The sequence below is a fragment of the Saimiri boliviensis genome, chromosome 12 (assembly GCF_048565385.1).
Source record: "Saimiri boliviensis isolate mSaiBol1 chromosome 12, mSaiBol1.pri, whole genome shotgun sequence".
Lineage (NCBI taxonomy): Eukaryota > Metazoa > Chordata > Mammalia > Primates > Cebidae > Saimiri > Saimiri boliviensis.
This window is the reverse complement of record NC_133460.1, coordinates 40,681,796-40,697,488: the sequence shown is the minus strand read 5'-3', so window position 1 is coordinate 40,697,488 and position 15,693 is coordinate 40,681,796. Positions and strand designations below refer to the sequence as shown.

General features: G+C 41.3%; 1 protein-coding gene across 7 annotated transcripts in view; it reads left to right on the top strand.

The window, feature by feature from the left end:
* The first annotated feature begins 473 nt into the window (after positions 1 to 473).
* The window catches only part of RHOBTB1 (Rho related BTB domain containing 1), a 130,246-nt gene continuing 115,026 nt past the window's right edge, over positions 474 to 15,693 (top strand). For 4 of the 7 annotated variants that reach the window (XM_074382270.1, XM_074382269.1, XM_039478252.2 and 1 more), the window contains exons 1-2: positions 474 to 556; positions 15,589 to 15,688. The gene's annotated coding sequence lies outside the window, so the exon portion shown is untranslated. Of the gene's footprint in view, positions 557 to 721; positions 1,067 to 15,588; positions 15,689 to 15,693 lie in introns of those variants that run through there. The other 3 variants (XM_074382279.1, XM_074382276.1, XM_074382268.1) reach the window with 2 other exon arrangements.

Sequence of the window (15,693 nt, the reverse complement as noted above, 5' to 3'; positions counted from 1 at the left end):
TGGCTAAAGAACGTCCCTATAAGAAAAGGCTGACCCTTGACACTGCCAGAAACTTTCCGCGGACTTGGCGTCCTTTTGCTGGAGATGCCCCCGCTGGCGCCCCCGCGAACCCCAGAGGTGGGTGCTGGGGAGGCCCCCAGGAGGGGCGACCCGTCCGGCCCTGTGAGTAGAAGGGCCAGGCCGTAGGCACTGGGGACACAGGGGCCGGGTCCCAAGACCGGAGTCCCGGCACGGCCGCCACGCGCCAGCGGGTGACAGCCCCGGGGGGCGGAGGGAGGCCGTCCAGGGCTCCCGGGACCCGCCTAGGCGTGGGGGCCCCGCCCGCAGGACTGTCCCACAGGCCGCGAGGATGGGGAGGGACCCGCAGTCCCCGCCCCGCAGGGCGGCGGCAGCAGGGCGGGGAGCGAGGTGTCGGAGCGCGGACGGCGGCCCAGGATGCGGGCGGGGGAGGCGGGGCGGGCGGGGTCGGCGCCGTCCCCGCGGCTTTACAAAGCCCGCGCCAGCCTCGGCCGCCCGGCGGGACCCAGAGCCGCCGCCGAGCCTCCAGCGTCCCCAGGTAGCGCGGGCGGCGCGCGGGCGGCGCGCGGGGCGGGGCGGGCGGGAGTGCGCCCGGGAGGAGCCGCGCAGGGTGGGCGGGATTACGGTGGGCAGGGTGGGGGGGTCTCTCTGCCCACCCGCAGCCCCCACATCCTCAGACTCAGGGGGACGCGAGAGCTTAGTGCATCCCTTTGCACCCCTGAAAGGAGGGTGACCTGGTTACCTTTCCCTGACCTCCTGACGGCTAGCCCAGCTGCTCTGACAAGGCACAGGGCCCAAGGGTGCTTGCTTCCAGAATACTTCGGGTGTCTTCAGCACCCTCCTACCTAGGCGTCCCTCAGCAGACGCGCGCGCGCGCGCACACACACACACACACACACACACACACTGGCGGAGGCGGGTGGCCGGAGGGATTAGAGGGATAAAGTCACTGTCAGTCAGAAGAAACAAGAATGTGGTCTGGACGTGCCACACTGGGGTCTTCTGAAAGTAGGCGCAGCATCTGCGGCTCCTCACACCCGGCCCAAAGGTGATGCGGGATTGATTTTTCTTGGTTTGTTAGCTGTGAAGGCCCCGGGCTGTAAAAAGGTTTGGGTGAAGAATTAGACTTGGGTTTATTGAGGCTTTCTTTGCCCTGCTATGCAACACCTTCTGGTGTCTGGAGATGGGGTATTTTGGAGCACTCATACAAAGTTTGAATTGGTATTCAAGGGAGCTTGGTTTTGAAAACTTGGGAATTAAAAAAAAAATGAAGATATACATTCTTTTAGTTTAAACTGGGTTTTATTTTTCAATATACATGCATGTATTTTTAAGAGAAGTAATTCACTGGTGATATCACTCAAATAGTGAGTCCAGCGGGTGTGACATTGTTAGAATCTGAATTGGAAACTAAGTTTACCTTACAGTTTTAGGGAAATTGACTGCTTTTTTATGTACCTTTTTATGCACTGTATTACTGGGAGGTATCTGTGCTGAGAATCCCGTCACATCATCTTGCTCTTGGTGAGAAGGTCTCCCCTGGCTTTGGCCACCTGACCTGGGACAAAACCCAATATATATATATGTATATATCTTTTATTACTAGTGTTTCAGGTGTCTGCAGCTCTGCTTCTTGGGCCTCTAGTCAGTCTCTGGTGAGAAGAAAAAGGCATCAAAAATGTGCCCTAGGCACATTTGGGAGCAAGGAGGAAGGCCATAGATTTCTTTTTCCCCATTAAAGTTTTGAGGTATTGGCAATTTAAACCTCAAAGCATTGTTTACCACCTGTCAGATGCACTCGGAACTGTAAGGATTAACTAATAAAAGATTTGTAAAATGCTTCCTGAATCTAAAATTCTATAAATATGCTAAGTAGTAATAATCCACCCATTGTTAAATTTATGTAGCTGCTTCTGCCATGCATAGAAGATGATTTAGATGCGTGTTTCCTGTCAATTAAACAATGAGTTTGCAGCAGAATAATGAGTTTAATTCACATCCTATGCAACTTTGAAATAAAATTTCTCCCATAAAGCAGCAACAGCGAAAAATCATAAAAGTAAGCATTTCAAAAAGCTGCATAGGAAATGGCACTTACCTTCTGGTTGCAAGAAGAGGGACCCAGTGAACTTCTGAAACAAAGAAATAGTCAGCCCTGGTTCGTGTGTGTCTGAACCATAAACATTCCCCAACAGGGAGGGCATGGAGGTTTTGTGGAGCAGACTGATAGCTCTCCAGTTTAATCCATGAAATATGCCTCTGGGTATTTTAAGGTTGAATTCAACCTGTGGTTTTGTTCATAGACAATGGAGAAAAGCTGTATAGTACTTGGATTAATTATTGATTCTTCCAATATCATGAGCTTGGTTTTGAAGCATCCTTAACACCAGCTATCATTTTAATATCCTGCAGATAAGTGGTTCGTTCCCAGTTGATTTAGTGGCATATTAACATTTTTCTCTTAGCATGTTTTGAATAACAAAGTGTGTCATTCTTCTGTTTAGTGCGATCCTAGAGTAAAACCCATTTCTTACAGGCTACGTTTAAGTGTAAATACTGATACAGGCGATCTTTTTTTGTTTGTTTTACGTAGACAGCTCTGTATTCACCACTAGTAGATTAAGCTGTGAGCAAAATTGGGGATTTTTTTTTTTTTTTTTTTTGACACTTGTCCGCTTTAGTGGCCTTTCCATTTCCTCCACTAGGATTTGGATGGGCAGTTGCTAAATAGGCTCCATTCCAGTATTCTACAACCTTCCCTCTGCCGACGCTCCTCCTTTAGCTGAGTAACTTACCCTCTGCTCTACTTTGTTTTGACTTGACAACAAGTTGGTACAGGGGAAAGTGCACTAGGTGAAAAATACAAGAGCTTGCATTTCTGAAGCAGCTGTGATATGCTAGGCACTGTGCCACAGTATCTCATTAAATTCTTGTAATAATCCAGTGAGGTAGACGTTGTCTGTGTTTCACAGAAAAGAAAACTGAGGCTCAGAGAAGCTCTCATGCCCAAGGATGAGCAGTTTATGAATCGAAAAGCCAGGATTTCAACCAACACAGTCCCCTGCTTCCTGCTGCCTTGCAGTCTCTAAGAAAAGTTCACATTCTGGACTGAAGTGTGGAAGAGTTCTTCTGTTCATTAGCCATTTGACCTCAGAGAAGTCCTTTAAACCCTCTGGGCCTCTGGCTTCCTTTCACTAGTTTTGTATTAAATTATCTCTCAGAGATAGCAGAGACTATTCCAGGAATTTGAATGCCAAGCACATAAGCTATTTCTCCCACGGGATCCCAGAATATGCTCTCCCTTTCCCTTTCTCCACCCCGCTTCCTTCCCATTTTTCTTCTTTCCTTCCTGTAGGTCTGAGTAAATCGCACTTCCTCCAGGCGGTTTCCTCTGCACGCCCTTCTGTTCTTCTCCATCTCAGCCCTCAGTATCTCTCACAGAGCCGGTTACAAACTGGAGTCTCTTATTTATATTTTAATATGATTGTTGTTTTTATCTTCTCCATCACTCCCTACCTTCCCATCAGAATGGACACTGCATAGGCCAGAACTCTTTCTTCTGACTTTTTTCATGACTGTCTTCCCAGGGCCTAGCACAGTGATGAATGGCACATAGTTGTTTGGCCTGTAAGCATGTTTGAATAAATAATTCTCTCTTATAAAAGACATGTGTGAATGGCTAATATAGTGTCCCTTCCTCGGGAAAGCCTAAATGAAGCATCATTGATCTTACAGTGTTAGAGAGGGTGCGCCCGAATTATGAATGGAGATCTGAGTACTGTAATGGAGATGACAGGGCTGCCCTTAGACACACAGGACGAATGGACACACTGCACCTAGTACAACCCCATATTAACAGCAGAGAAATTGAAGCTCGGAATGATCATAGAAATTTATGTCTAGACAGTATTTTAGAGATCAGCTAATAGTCTAAGCCATTGTTTTATTGATGAGCAAACTGAAGCCCCCCAAAACAGACCCTAAACTATAGAACCGAGGCCTTCTGACTTATAAATCAGCATTCCTTTCACTCAGAGATCAAAAATAATGAGGACCAACCAGTCAACAGGAATAAAGAGTTTGGACAATGATCCTTTCTTTCAGAAATTAAAAAGAGCCTTAGGTTCCCCACACCAATCCTGAGTAGCCACATTCAAACATCTTACTAGGTATAGTCTATTTTTAAATATCTTCCGGTCTCTATAAACTTCAGTGGTACATTTACTATTTTAATGATCCATCAAACAGCCTTTTAATACCTATCATTAGTTTACCAATTCTTTTTAAATGATCGACAGTCTAAATGGAAAATTTACAGTGCTGAGCATTTAACACTGATGTGATAGATTCAAGATACATTTAAAAGATGATCGCTAGGCCGGGCGCGGTGGCTCAAGCCTGTAATCCCAGCACTTTGGGAGGCCGAGGCGGGTGGATCACAAGGTCGAGAGATCGAGACCATCCCGGTCAACATAGTGAAACCCCGTCTCTACTAAAAAAGAAATACAAAAAATTAGCTGGGCATGGTGGCACATGCCTGTAATCCCAGCTACTCGGGAGGCTGAGGCAGGAGAATTGCCTGAACCCAGGAGGCGGAGGTTGCGGTGAGCCGAGATCGCGCCATTGCACTCCAGCCTGGGTAACAAGAGCGAAACTCTGTCTCAAAAAAAAAAAAAAAAAGATGATCGCTAGTATGAACCTCAAAATGTTGGGGGCTTCTCTTTAAGCACTAAAATGATAACTTTTCTTCTTTAACATAGACAGCAATCCTTGCTAAAGTATTACATTTCATAAACAAACAGTTCTTAAAGTTGAAAGGGCAGAAAAATCATCTGGAAGGCTTTTTAAAGTCACAAATTGCTTGGAGCCATTCTGCACAGTTCTGAATTAATAGGTTTGAGATTGCACCCAGGCAACTGCACTTTAACAAATACCTTTGATGATTTCTCAATCAAATGGTCTGACAATCTCAGCTTGAGATCCAATAACAATTTTGGTATGTTTTTAATTTCCCCAGATTCTTCCTAAGAGTATATTTTTTTAAGTTATTTTGGGAGGAACTCAATGTGTTTGAATCCAGCAAATAGCAGAGGTGATCAAAATTGTTTATTAGGTATGATGACATTTGTTTCCTCGTAGCAAAAGCTGTATGTGTGTATGTATGTGTGTATATGTGTGTGTATGTATGTGTGTTTGTGTCTGTGTGTCTGTGTGTGTCTGTGTGTGTCTGTGTGTGTGTGTGTGTGTGTATGTGTATATGTAAGTATGATGAGGCTACTAGACTTGATATTGGACCCAAATCAAACATGTTCAAAAATGTTTCTATTAGACCACAAAAATAAATCAGTAAGCAGCAATAAGAGTTGAGTGTCAAGTTTTGTGGGGAAACAGTGAAGTCTCTTGTTCTCCAGATGCTTACATTCTGTACAGTTGAGAGATAAGATTAATAACCACAAAACATTCAGGATAAGTTTGCAAATCAAATACAGGATGCCTAGTTAAATCTGAATTTCAAGTACACAACAAATCGTGTTTTAGTAAAATTGTGTCTCTCATATATTTTTATTTGCTAAATCTGGCATTCCTGCTCAGAGAACATTAGTGTTCAGTGACATTAGTTTCCAGAAGTGAGGGTGCTGAGTGGTGGTTGTTAAGCTTAAATAAACTGATAAAAGCTCTGGACGTGCTCCTAAGGAAAACGCCCGCATGGCACATTCCAACAGGCCTTGCATTAGCATTCCATGGGTTCTGTGCTGCTGAAGCTCTCGGGTACATCAGGTCATCTACAGTGGTGGCAAGCTCCTCAGGCTATTTCCTCTGGACTGGAAAGGTCTGGAAAGTGACTGTGAAAAGTATAGTTGAACTAGGTCTTAAAGAGCAGTAGAATTTAGCTGGATTGTGTGTGGGAAGACATCTGAAGCTTTGAGAAGAGGCAGACTCCCTTAGGCCTTGAGGGTACTGAGTGCAGAATATTGAGAAATTAGCTTGGGCAGGTTAAAAGAAAAAAAAAAAAAAAAAAAAAAAAACCTGGATTGTGAACAACCTTGAGTTCTAAAGGGTTTAGACTGCCCATGCTGAAAAATAAAGTGTCCTCATTGATGTGTCGGGGGGAGAACGTGATCAAACAAAAGGAAAGAATAAAGGAAAATCCTAGGAAGCTCAAGCTCTGCAGGGAATCAGCCTGGTACCAGTGGGCAACTTCTGTGAGTCGCCATCTCCTGAGCTGTGAATTGGGAAAAATAATAGAAGCTACTAATGAGATTGTTGTGAGGATAAAATGAAGTTGTTTCGTGCTTAGCACAGTGCGTGATACTGCATAAATATTCAATTCTTGATGCACAAGTACTACGATATGCTCCTGCTGCCCCTAATACTGTTCGAGAGAGAAGTCTCAGCAACCTGCTTGAACCTGATTTAATTTTTATTTTGGGGGAAGTGAAAAAAAGAAGAAAATGATTGATTTCTGGATTTGTATATAGCTTTAAAATCTCCCTTTCCCAAGTTGAAATTGCATTAACAAAAAACAATAAGGGCAGAAACAAGCCAGCAAAATGCTGTGGATTTTTAACATAAGTACATTCAACCCTTCATTATTTCTAAGAGGGAATATTATGGATAATTCAAATAATTTACTCTGATCCAAATAAACATTTTAAAATTGTATATGTTACTTTTAATAGCATGTTTGCCATCTTTTCTGGCCAATATTTAAATTAATTGGCATATGATTGCTGTTCCCCAAAGCCTTTTAAACAGGAAGAGATGATGAGGTTATTATAATTCACAAAGCAGCTAGGTTTCCCTCGAGTAGGTGATAAAGCTGACCCTTAATGTTGGAAATGATGTCTTGGGTGCTCTGGAGTAAGACTGCTTAGTTTCGTTCCAATCCCTGGTAGCTCCTCCAAAGAACTTTGTGACCCAGGCCAGTCATTTTGCTTCTCTAAACCTGTTTCTTCCTATAGGTAAAATAAAAATAGTCATATCCCTGCCTCAAAGGGTAGGTGCCTTGAGTCCTCAGTAAGTTGCCTGGTACATAGTAAGCATTTGCCAGTAAGTAAGAATTTCTCAGCATGGACTTTTGTAACCAAAGCAATATAGTCATCTTGTTGGTATATTATTTTCTTTAATATACTCATAAAGAATTTAGTTCAGGAAAGCATCTAATAATGTGGGAGCTATTTATGATCTTTAGTCACAGCTTAATGTATTGATGCATGCAGCCAGGGTTGTTTAGAGCAAAATTTTCCAAGCCATAGAGTACAATGTTACTTTATGGCTTGGGAAAATGTGAAAGAATTTTTAGCCAAAATTTTCATTATGTGTTTCTTTTTTTTAACTTATCTGTGTTCATCTGTAACAGGGTGATTGGTGCCTTTCTAAAGAGCCTTGGGTTTCTTGTGTATTAAAGTGACTGGGCCCTAGAATTTACTTGGTTCATAAACTTATGAGATGTAACAATACAGGATAGGTTTAAGGTACATTATGGTTACATGTATGACAGTTATTTTTTATTTGGTTTGTGCTAAGCACCCAGAGAGCATTTCCCACAGTGCCTTAAAGGTAGTAGACTCAACCGTTTATTGAATGAATTTAATGTATAATAAAATGCATTGCATTTTTTTCCCCGAGGATATCTTTGCCTCACATTAGCAAATCTAACTTTTAAAAAAGGAAGAGAAGGGAAAGATCGTGCAGCTATTTCAAGACTGAAGCATTAAAAATGTGAACTTGGAGATCTTGTATTTTCTGGAAGTGCTATCACTTTCACAAGCCTGTATCTCCCACAGGGTCTTTGCATTAGCTGTCTCCTTTCTCTGGAATAGTGTTCCCTCAGATTGTGCTTGGCACAGATAAGATGTCACCTCCTCAGGGAAGTCCTCCCTGACCACCTAATCTCACTCACTTTCTATTACATCACTTTGTTTTATTTATTGTAATATATTACCATGTGATTGTGCCTTTTTAAAATTATTGTTTACCCTCATCCTTACTGGACTAGAAGTACCCTGAGGTCAGAGGTCAAGCCTACATGTTTTCTGTTGTCTTCCCAGGATCTATTATAGTGCCAGACATTTTACAGATACCCAACAAATATTTTGTCAATTTGTTGAATTAATAAAGATAAGATCAGGTTTTTCAGTGATATCCTAATGCATAGCAGCAATTTTTTAATCTTTTGAGTCACATTTACCTTTCTAAATTGGATTAAAATTTTGAAACTCGTCCTTAATGAAAATTTACATACACAATTTTTTGCATATAATTTAAATTCATAGATCTCAGGCTAAGAACCTCAGCTCTAAAAGTGTGTATACAAATATTAAGAAAATCTAATTGCACTGTTGAGCTAAATATCACCAAAAAATTAATTACTACAAATGAATTCTCATAAATTTTAATTCTCATACGTTTACAGTAATCAATTACATGTTGCCTTTGGAGAATTTTGCAACTCTCCATAGGAAAAAAAAAGAGACTACCTATAAATGTTATATATTTTATTTATATGCTGGAAAGGATTTAGAACTTACAGAGAAAGGCTAATAAAAATATATACTGTACAGCAATATAAAATATATTTCAAATAAGTAAAAAAAAATGAGTCAAAGGAAAAAATAAGGCTAAGAACATAAGATAGAGCCATGAGAGAGATTCATACTCAAAATTTATGCCATGAAATTCAACACTCTTGCTAGAAGGTAGTAACAAATTTTGTTCTCAGTTTTTTAGCAGCCAATGCAAAGGAGAAAAAAAAACCAGTTACGCCTTGCAGAGGGTCATATTTTATATATACTTATACATGAATATACGTATATATTTATAACAGAAACTGCCTCTTAAAAGAAGAAAGCCTGAGTATTGTAATAAGGAATAAAGAGATATATTTCTAGTGTTTTGTTTTTGGCATGTGCCCTTGTAGCTGAGCCTGAAATAACCCATTAAAAAATGCTTTAAAATGACTAGCACTCTGGATGTTTATAATTAATGTTTTATGACTTATCGTAATTTTTGTCAGCAGTAGACCTTTGGAAGGAGACCAGTAAGGAGAGATGGAGCTGGTGCAATGAAGATGATGGGTTTTCTCCATTTTCTTACAACCCCTCTTTTTACCTAACCAAGCAGAGAGACACTTCCCCTTCATCAGCCCACCATTTCCATTGTTGCACACTATTTAATAAAATGCCTGAAACTCAGAGAGGCATACACCTAGGATATTGACTAAAGCAAGTTATTCCTGCTAACCTTAGTTTCCTTGGCTAGGAGTCTATCTGGGACTTCTACACCTTCTCTCTTGGAGAGAACAAATACAATAACTAGCTTGCTAGAACATTATGTGGATTTCTGGCATTCTCTGAGGGGCTATAAATGGATCACATTGACAGCTTTATTTGTCATTCTTAAATGGAATGTGTTTTTCCCATTTGTGTTAGATCAAAATCAGATGGCATTTCTTATTTCAATGTGGAGTGTTTTTACTCTCATAATTGCAAAAGTGCATTCATAACTGATACTATTCTAATTTACAAAATTTGTGTTTCATGATTTGAGGGCATGAGAAAAATGTGACTGAGGGAAAATATCTTGTGCAACATTTGAGTGTCGCCTATTTATTGAGATCCTGATACAGTTGCTAGAATTCTGTCACCATATGGAAGCAGAGACAATTATATTGCATTTGATGACATGGATTTTAGAAGCTAAGATATAAAAAGGCATATCTACTAGCAGAGTGTCTACAATCCAGACACTCGGGCATTTTCGAAATCTCTTCTGTCTTTGTGTCCCCAGCATGTCTGTAGTCCTTGTCCTCCTTTCCTCCCCTTGCAATGACTTTCATTCAATACATACAATAGTCAAAATCAAGATAATAGGATTGGAAAATACTACCTTCGTATCTTAGCACGTATCTTCTATGATAAAACCAGTTGCACCTGCCCAGGTGAAATTTTTTATTCAAAAATCCTAATCATTCCCATTCACCCACTACTAAGCCTGAATGAGAGAGGAAATCTTTCTACTTTCATTTCTCACATCCATTCAAAGTGCTCAGTGCTCTCGTGACTCACCCCAGTTCTGTGCAAAATGTATCCCTGGCCTGGCATTTGAAAATCCAACTCAGGATTTTTAAACGCCAGGCCAGGGGCACGTTCTTCTCACTGAACTTATGTCTGTGTTTATTTTCATACTCATTTCACACACTCATACTTTCAAAAAAGTTGTCTTTAATGATAACCTGCTATGTGTTAGTCACTGAATTGCATCAGATACTCCCTGCCTCCATTTGGCCTATGGACTAGGAGGGGAAGACAGACAGTAAAAGAATGATACACATGAATATGAAATTGAAACTGTTTTAAGTGCTACAAAAGAGAGATACAAGGTTCTGTGAAATGATATCCAAATGATGCACAGGCGTCCACTAGACCGGGCACACAGGCAGAAGGCATGCTACATGGGGAAGTTCTCTAGCAGGAGACAGAACAGGCAGAATGAAAGACTGAGTGAAGGCCAGGTGCAGTGGCTCATGCCTGTAATCCCAGCACTTTGGGAGGCCGAGGCAGGCAGATCACAAGGTCAGGAGTTTGAGACCAGCCTGGCCAGCATGGTGACACTGCCATCTCTACTAAAAAAATTCAAAAATTAGCCAGGCATGGTGGCATGTGCCTGTAACCCCAGCTACTTGGGAGGCTGAGGCAGGAGAATTGCTTGAACCGGGAGACGGAGTTTGCGGTGAGCCGAGATTATGCCACTGTACTCCAGCCTGGGCGACAGAGCAAGACTCCATCTCAAAAAAAAAGACTGAGGGAAGGCCACAATGTCTGGACTATAGAAGAGGAGTGAACTGCTTAAGTCTGGAGATGTCTTCAGGTCCATCCCTGTGGAAGCCTTTTTAGCTATATTAAGAAATATGCCTTTATCCTATGACCAGTGAAAACATTGAGGGTTTTCGTTGTTTTTGTTTTTTGTGGGGAGGGAGAGTGCTGTAGTTAGTTACATCATGAATTTTACATTTTGAAAATATATTTCTGGCTACCATGTGGAATATGGGTTGGCAAAGGGCAAAAGTGTGCAGATCAATGAAAGATTTCAGTAGAGAGATAGTGATACCCTGGCCTAGAGGAGAAGGATGAGGTGTTAGTGACTTCCGAAAGGTGAATGGATTCGAGAGACATGTAAGAGGTAAAACTGACAGGCCACCTTCTGTGATATTTATGTGCACCCCATGAGGAAGTGTCAGGGAACACTGGAGGAGGAACATGTGTGTGAGCACAGATGCTAAGTTAAGTGTTGGACGTGCTGAGTTTGCAATGTCTCGAGACATCACAGGAGACAGCAGACAGACATTGGATTGTGGGTGTGGCGTTTGTCAAAGATATAAACTTCTGACTCTTCTTGACATTCATAGATCTGGAGACAGATATGACTGCTTAGAGAAAGATAATGAAGCGAGTGGTAGAAGAGAACACTGAGACCAAAATGCCTGGAGAAAATCAAACCCATAGCGGCTCAGTAGTGAAAGATGAGCCCACAGAGGATGAAAGAAAGAAAAGCAAAAGGAGCAGAGTGAAACCCAGGGATTCCTGGGTCGCGGGGGTGCAGAGGAGCAACGGTTCTAGGAAAGTAGCAATGATCAGCTGAGGTGAAAGAAGAAGATTGAGAAATGTGTGTTTTATTGAGCACGGATGGAGACTACTGGTCAGGAGGGAATTATTTTGGAATTAAAATAACGAGAAATTGCTAAGTGATATGTACAGGAAATATGGGCAGTAACTGGTTCTGTCTGTCATCATGCCTGTTTGAGAGTATTTTACATGTTCATGACTTGCCTCTGTCTCAAAAAGATGATTGAGGAGCAGGCAAGATAGAAAAATCATTGGCCTATTGGTAACCACTAGAAAGAGAGGGAAGCTAGGATGGAGTTTGAGCATAGAACAGTCTGAGGTTCTGAGGTCTGAATCAGAGAGAAAAGATTGAACCTGCATGCCTGAATTTTGTACGAGCACAGCCCCACCTGTTTCTCCCGCCAGTGGTGCTCCTATGGCCAGGGCAAATATGACAAATGTCACAAAGCCACGATGGCTCACCTCTCTCACCTGCTTGCATTGCTGTGCGGGGGAGAGGGGGAGCCTGAGATGTCACACAGCACATGCTTGAGGATTTCCATGAACTGCAACCTCAATTTCCCTTCCTGCTCCTGCTTCAGCAATGAAGTTTGAGCCCCACCCAGAGTAGGGATGGAGTGGATGTCACTGTCTCAGCATAGGGAACAAGGTGATAAGGCAGAAGTTAGATTGAACTGCTGTGAGCTGCCATTGGGAGGTAAGAGAATAAAGGTGAGCATCTGTGATTATTTGCAGTAGTTTGCCCATGAAGAGGAAGTGAGAGATTAGGGGGCAGCTGGAGAGAGATAAGGCTGAGTAAACATTTATTCATTCAACAAATATCAATCTATCTTATATGTACCAGGTATTAGGACAGGCACCAGGAAGACGTTTTCCATCCCTCGTGGAAGATATACCATAAGATATGCCATAAAACAAATTCATGTTATAATCTCAAATGCATTTTGCAATCTGATATATTAAATGCAACATTTTTCCTCAGATGTAAATACTTCCTTGATTTTTAGAAAATGGTCAAGTTTGTGTTTTAAGAAAGAGAAAAATAACACATCAGCCTCTACTGTTTTCTCTCACGCTCATTTTCTCTTTTCATTCTTTTTGTTTCTCAGATCAGACAGTCTGGTTGTTGTCACTTGGTATTAAAAAATGTTTTCCAAAATGGTGTCCTTAAGCCTGTGTTCAGAGCCTATCACAGTGCTATTTGAATGAAAAATATCCTTTAATCTCCTATTATTTTTAGAGCATTGAATATTACCCCATGGAAGTTGGAAATGTGAATAAAAAAAGATTTCCCTAGCTAGATTATAAACTTCCTGATAGCAAAGGTACTGCTGGGCGTGTGCTATCCAGAATAAAGCCAGAGTACTATAAATGCGACTTTCGTAGGAGTCCCAATTAATGATTCTTGGTTTGTAGAAGAGGAGGGTACAATGAATTCTTAACCGAGGATTCAGGAAGAACCTTGAAGGAGGTGGTATTTAAACTTGGTATTAATTTAAGCGTTCATCACATCACTGTTCACAATAGCGAAGACATGGAATCAACCTAGGTTCCCATCAGTGGTGGATTGCATAGTGAAAATGTGGTGTACATGCACCGTGGAATACTTCACAGTCATAAAAAAATAACAAAATCATGTCCTTTGCGGCAACGTGAATGCAACTGGAGGCCATCATCCTAAGTGAATTATCACAGAAATAGTAAACCAAATACAGCATATTCTCACTTATGAGTGGGAGCTAAACGTTGGGTACACATGGACATAAAGATGAGAACAAAAGACACTGGGGACTACTGGATGCTGGGGAGGGGCACGGGTTGGACAACCGCCTATCGGGTACTATGCTCATTATCTGGGTAACACAATAATTCAGCATCACACATTATATCTATGTAACAAAATTGCACACGTATGTATCCCTTGAATATTAAAGGAAATTTGAAATTATATTTTTTAAAAAAGAAAATCTAAGTTCCTCGAAATAAATAAATAAAACTGTGTGTTAAAAGTTGAGTATTTCAGACAGCAGAAAGCTACTAACCAAGGTCTCAGAGGCAGGAAACAACTTCTGGCAGGGGTTAGCGGGTGGGGAGGGTTCGATAGTGAGGGAGATGGTTTGGTATGACTAGAGAGGTTATGCCGGAAGTGGTAAACGTATTGATCTCAGATCTTGGAAAGCTGTGCTGAAAACTTTTATCTGTAGAGATCTGTTTAAGAGCTGTTAGATGTTTTCAAGCAAGGGGAGAAGTATGAAGTTTAAGAAAAAGACTAGAAGCACTTGGAAACCTGCGAAATGATGGAGATTGGAAGGAAGCAGGAGTACATTCGATGAGAGGTCATTGCCTAGAGAGGAGGTGGAAGACGGTGGATGAGTTTCTGAATTATGGCAATGACTTTGGACATGTCAATGGGAAATAGGGCTTTTTGTATGCAAGGTGGCCATCGTCTAATCATTGGATATGTGTGTTGTGGGGAGTAAGAGAATGAAGATGATGCCAAGTGTTTTGAACAAGGGAGAGTGGTAGTGCCACTGGTTTTAAGGAACAGGGGGGAAAAAGCAAATTCAGAAGAGGATGCAGACGAAGATCTAGTCCACGAAAGCTTCTAAAAAGTTATGATTTAAGCTATAGATGTGAATGAAAATGCTGAGAACCTTGTGGAAGGCCCACGTTGAAGGAAGGCAGAAGAAGAGGAGCCAAAAGAAGAAAATTCAGGGGAGTTTCTTGACGTGGGAATTGAGGTTACAGGGAAACTGAGAAAAAGATGTGGATTTCAAGGAAGAGGCCTCATGCTGTGATTTGTTTCACTGATATAATCACTAGGTTATGCCTTTTCTCTTTCTCTTCCTTTCCCCACGGAGTGGCCCCACGAAATGGGCTGCACAGCTGTCTGTTCTATCTCACATCTGGGTCCACACTGCCCTTACTCATTAACAAGCAGCCACTGGCCTGGAACCACCTGCCATCAAGGATCTCCTTCAGAAAGTCCTTCTCACTGTTGAGAAAATGACTTTGTAAAGAAGCTGCTTGTGTCTTTGTTAGAGAGGCGCAGAAAGGGAGGAGAGCTGGATGATTTGCTAATTGGGAGTTACTGAGTTTAGATTTAAGATTTTCCTGATTCAAGCTTCAGTTTGTTTCCAGGAATAAGACAGGTTTCATAGAAATAATAACTACCTCCAAGCAAAAGTACAGTTTTGCCCTTCAGTTTTTATATTAGGTAGTCAGTCCTACTCATAAAATAGTCCATTTATCTCAATGTCTCTATATCAAGTTTTATATGAAAAATTTCTCAATGAATTTTTTATTAGGAGGATAAAATATTTGGCTTTGTTGGAGGAAGTGATGTATTTTCTCCTAAGAGTAGGACTTACATGGTTTCTCCTAAGAATAGGACTTTGTTTTCACCTAAATTACCAAGAAATTCAAATCCAAATTATAACTTCAATCACTTCGACTGTGTTGACCAGTATATATGGCATATATACATATATATAAAATTTATATTTTATTAATTTCTTGGAAGATGCCTCAAATCCCCAAGGTAAAAAGAAAGTCAGGGCATAAATAAATAATCTTACTGTTAACTAAATTCCTTTCCAAACATTATCTCGTTTGACTGTCAAAACAGTCCTACTGAGTAACTGGTATTATTACTTCCACCTGGGAGAGGAGGGCAGCGTCTCCAGGAAGTTAAGGACTAAAAGTTCACTCAGCTGAAAACTATGAGTGAGCTTTGACCTCAGATATTCTGTCTTCGAAGGCAATAGTCTTTCCAGCCTTCTTTGCTCTAACTTTTGTAAGCAGCAGGGAGATTTGTAAATGGCATGTAGTTGGCTGGCGTAGTTCTCATTCTCATGAGAAATAATCACTGACATGAGAAACTAATATTGTTTGAGTGGTTTACTTCTTGATAATGAAACATTCCATACTTGTATCTCTTTCCTAGGTTTTATAATAATCAAGAAGCACATGAAAAGGCCTCTTCATCAAGCATTCTTGACTGAGTTATGAAAATGGAATTGAAGTTTATTTTCCCCCTTCATATGGTGAG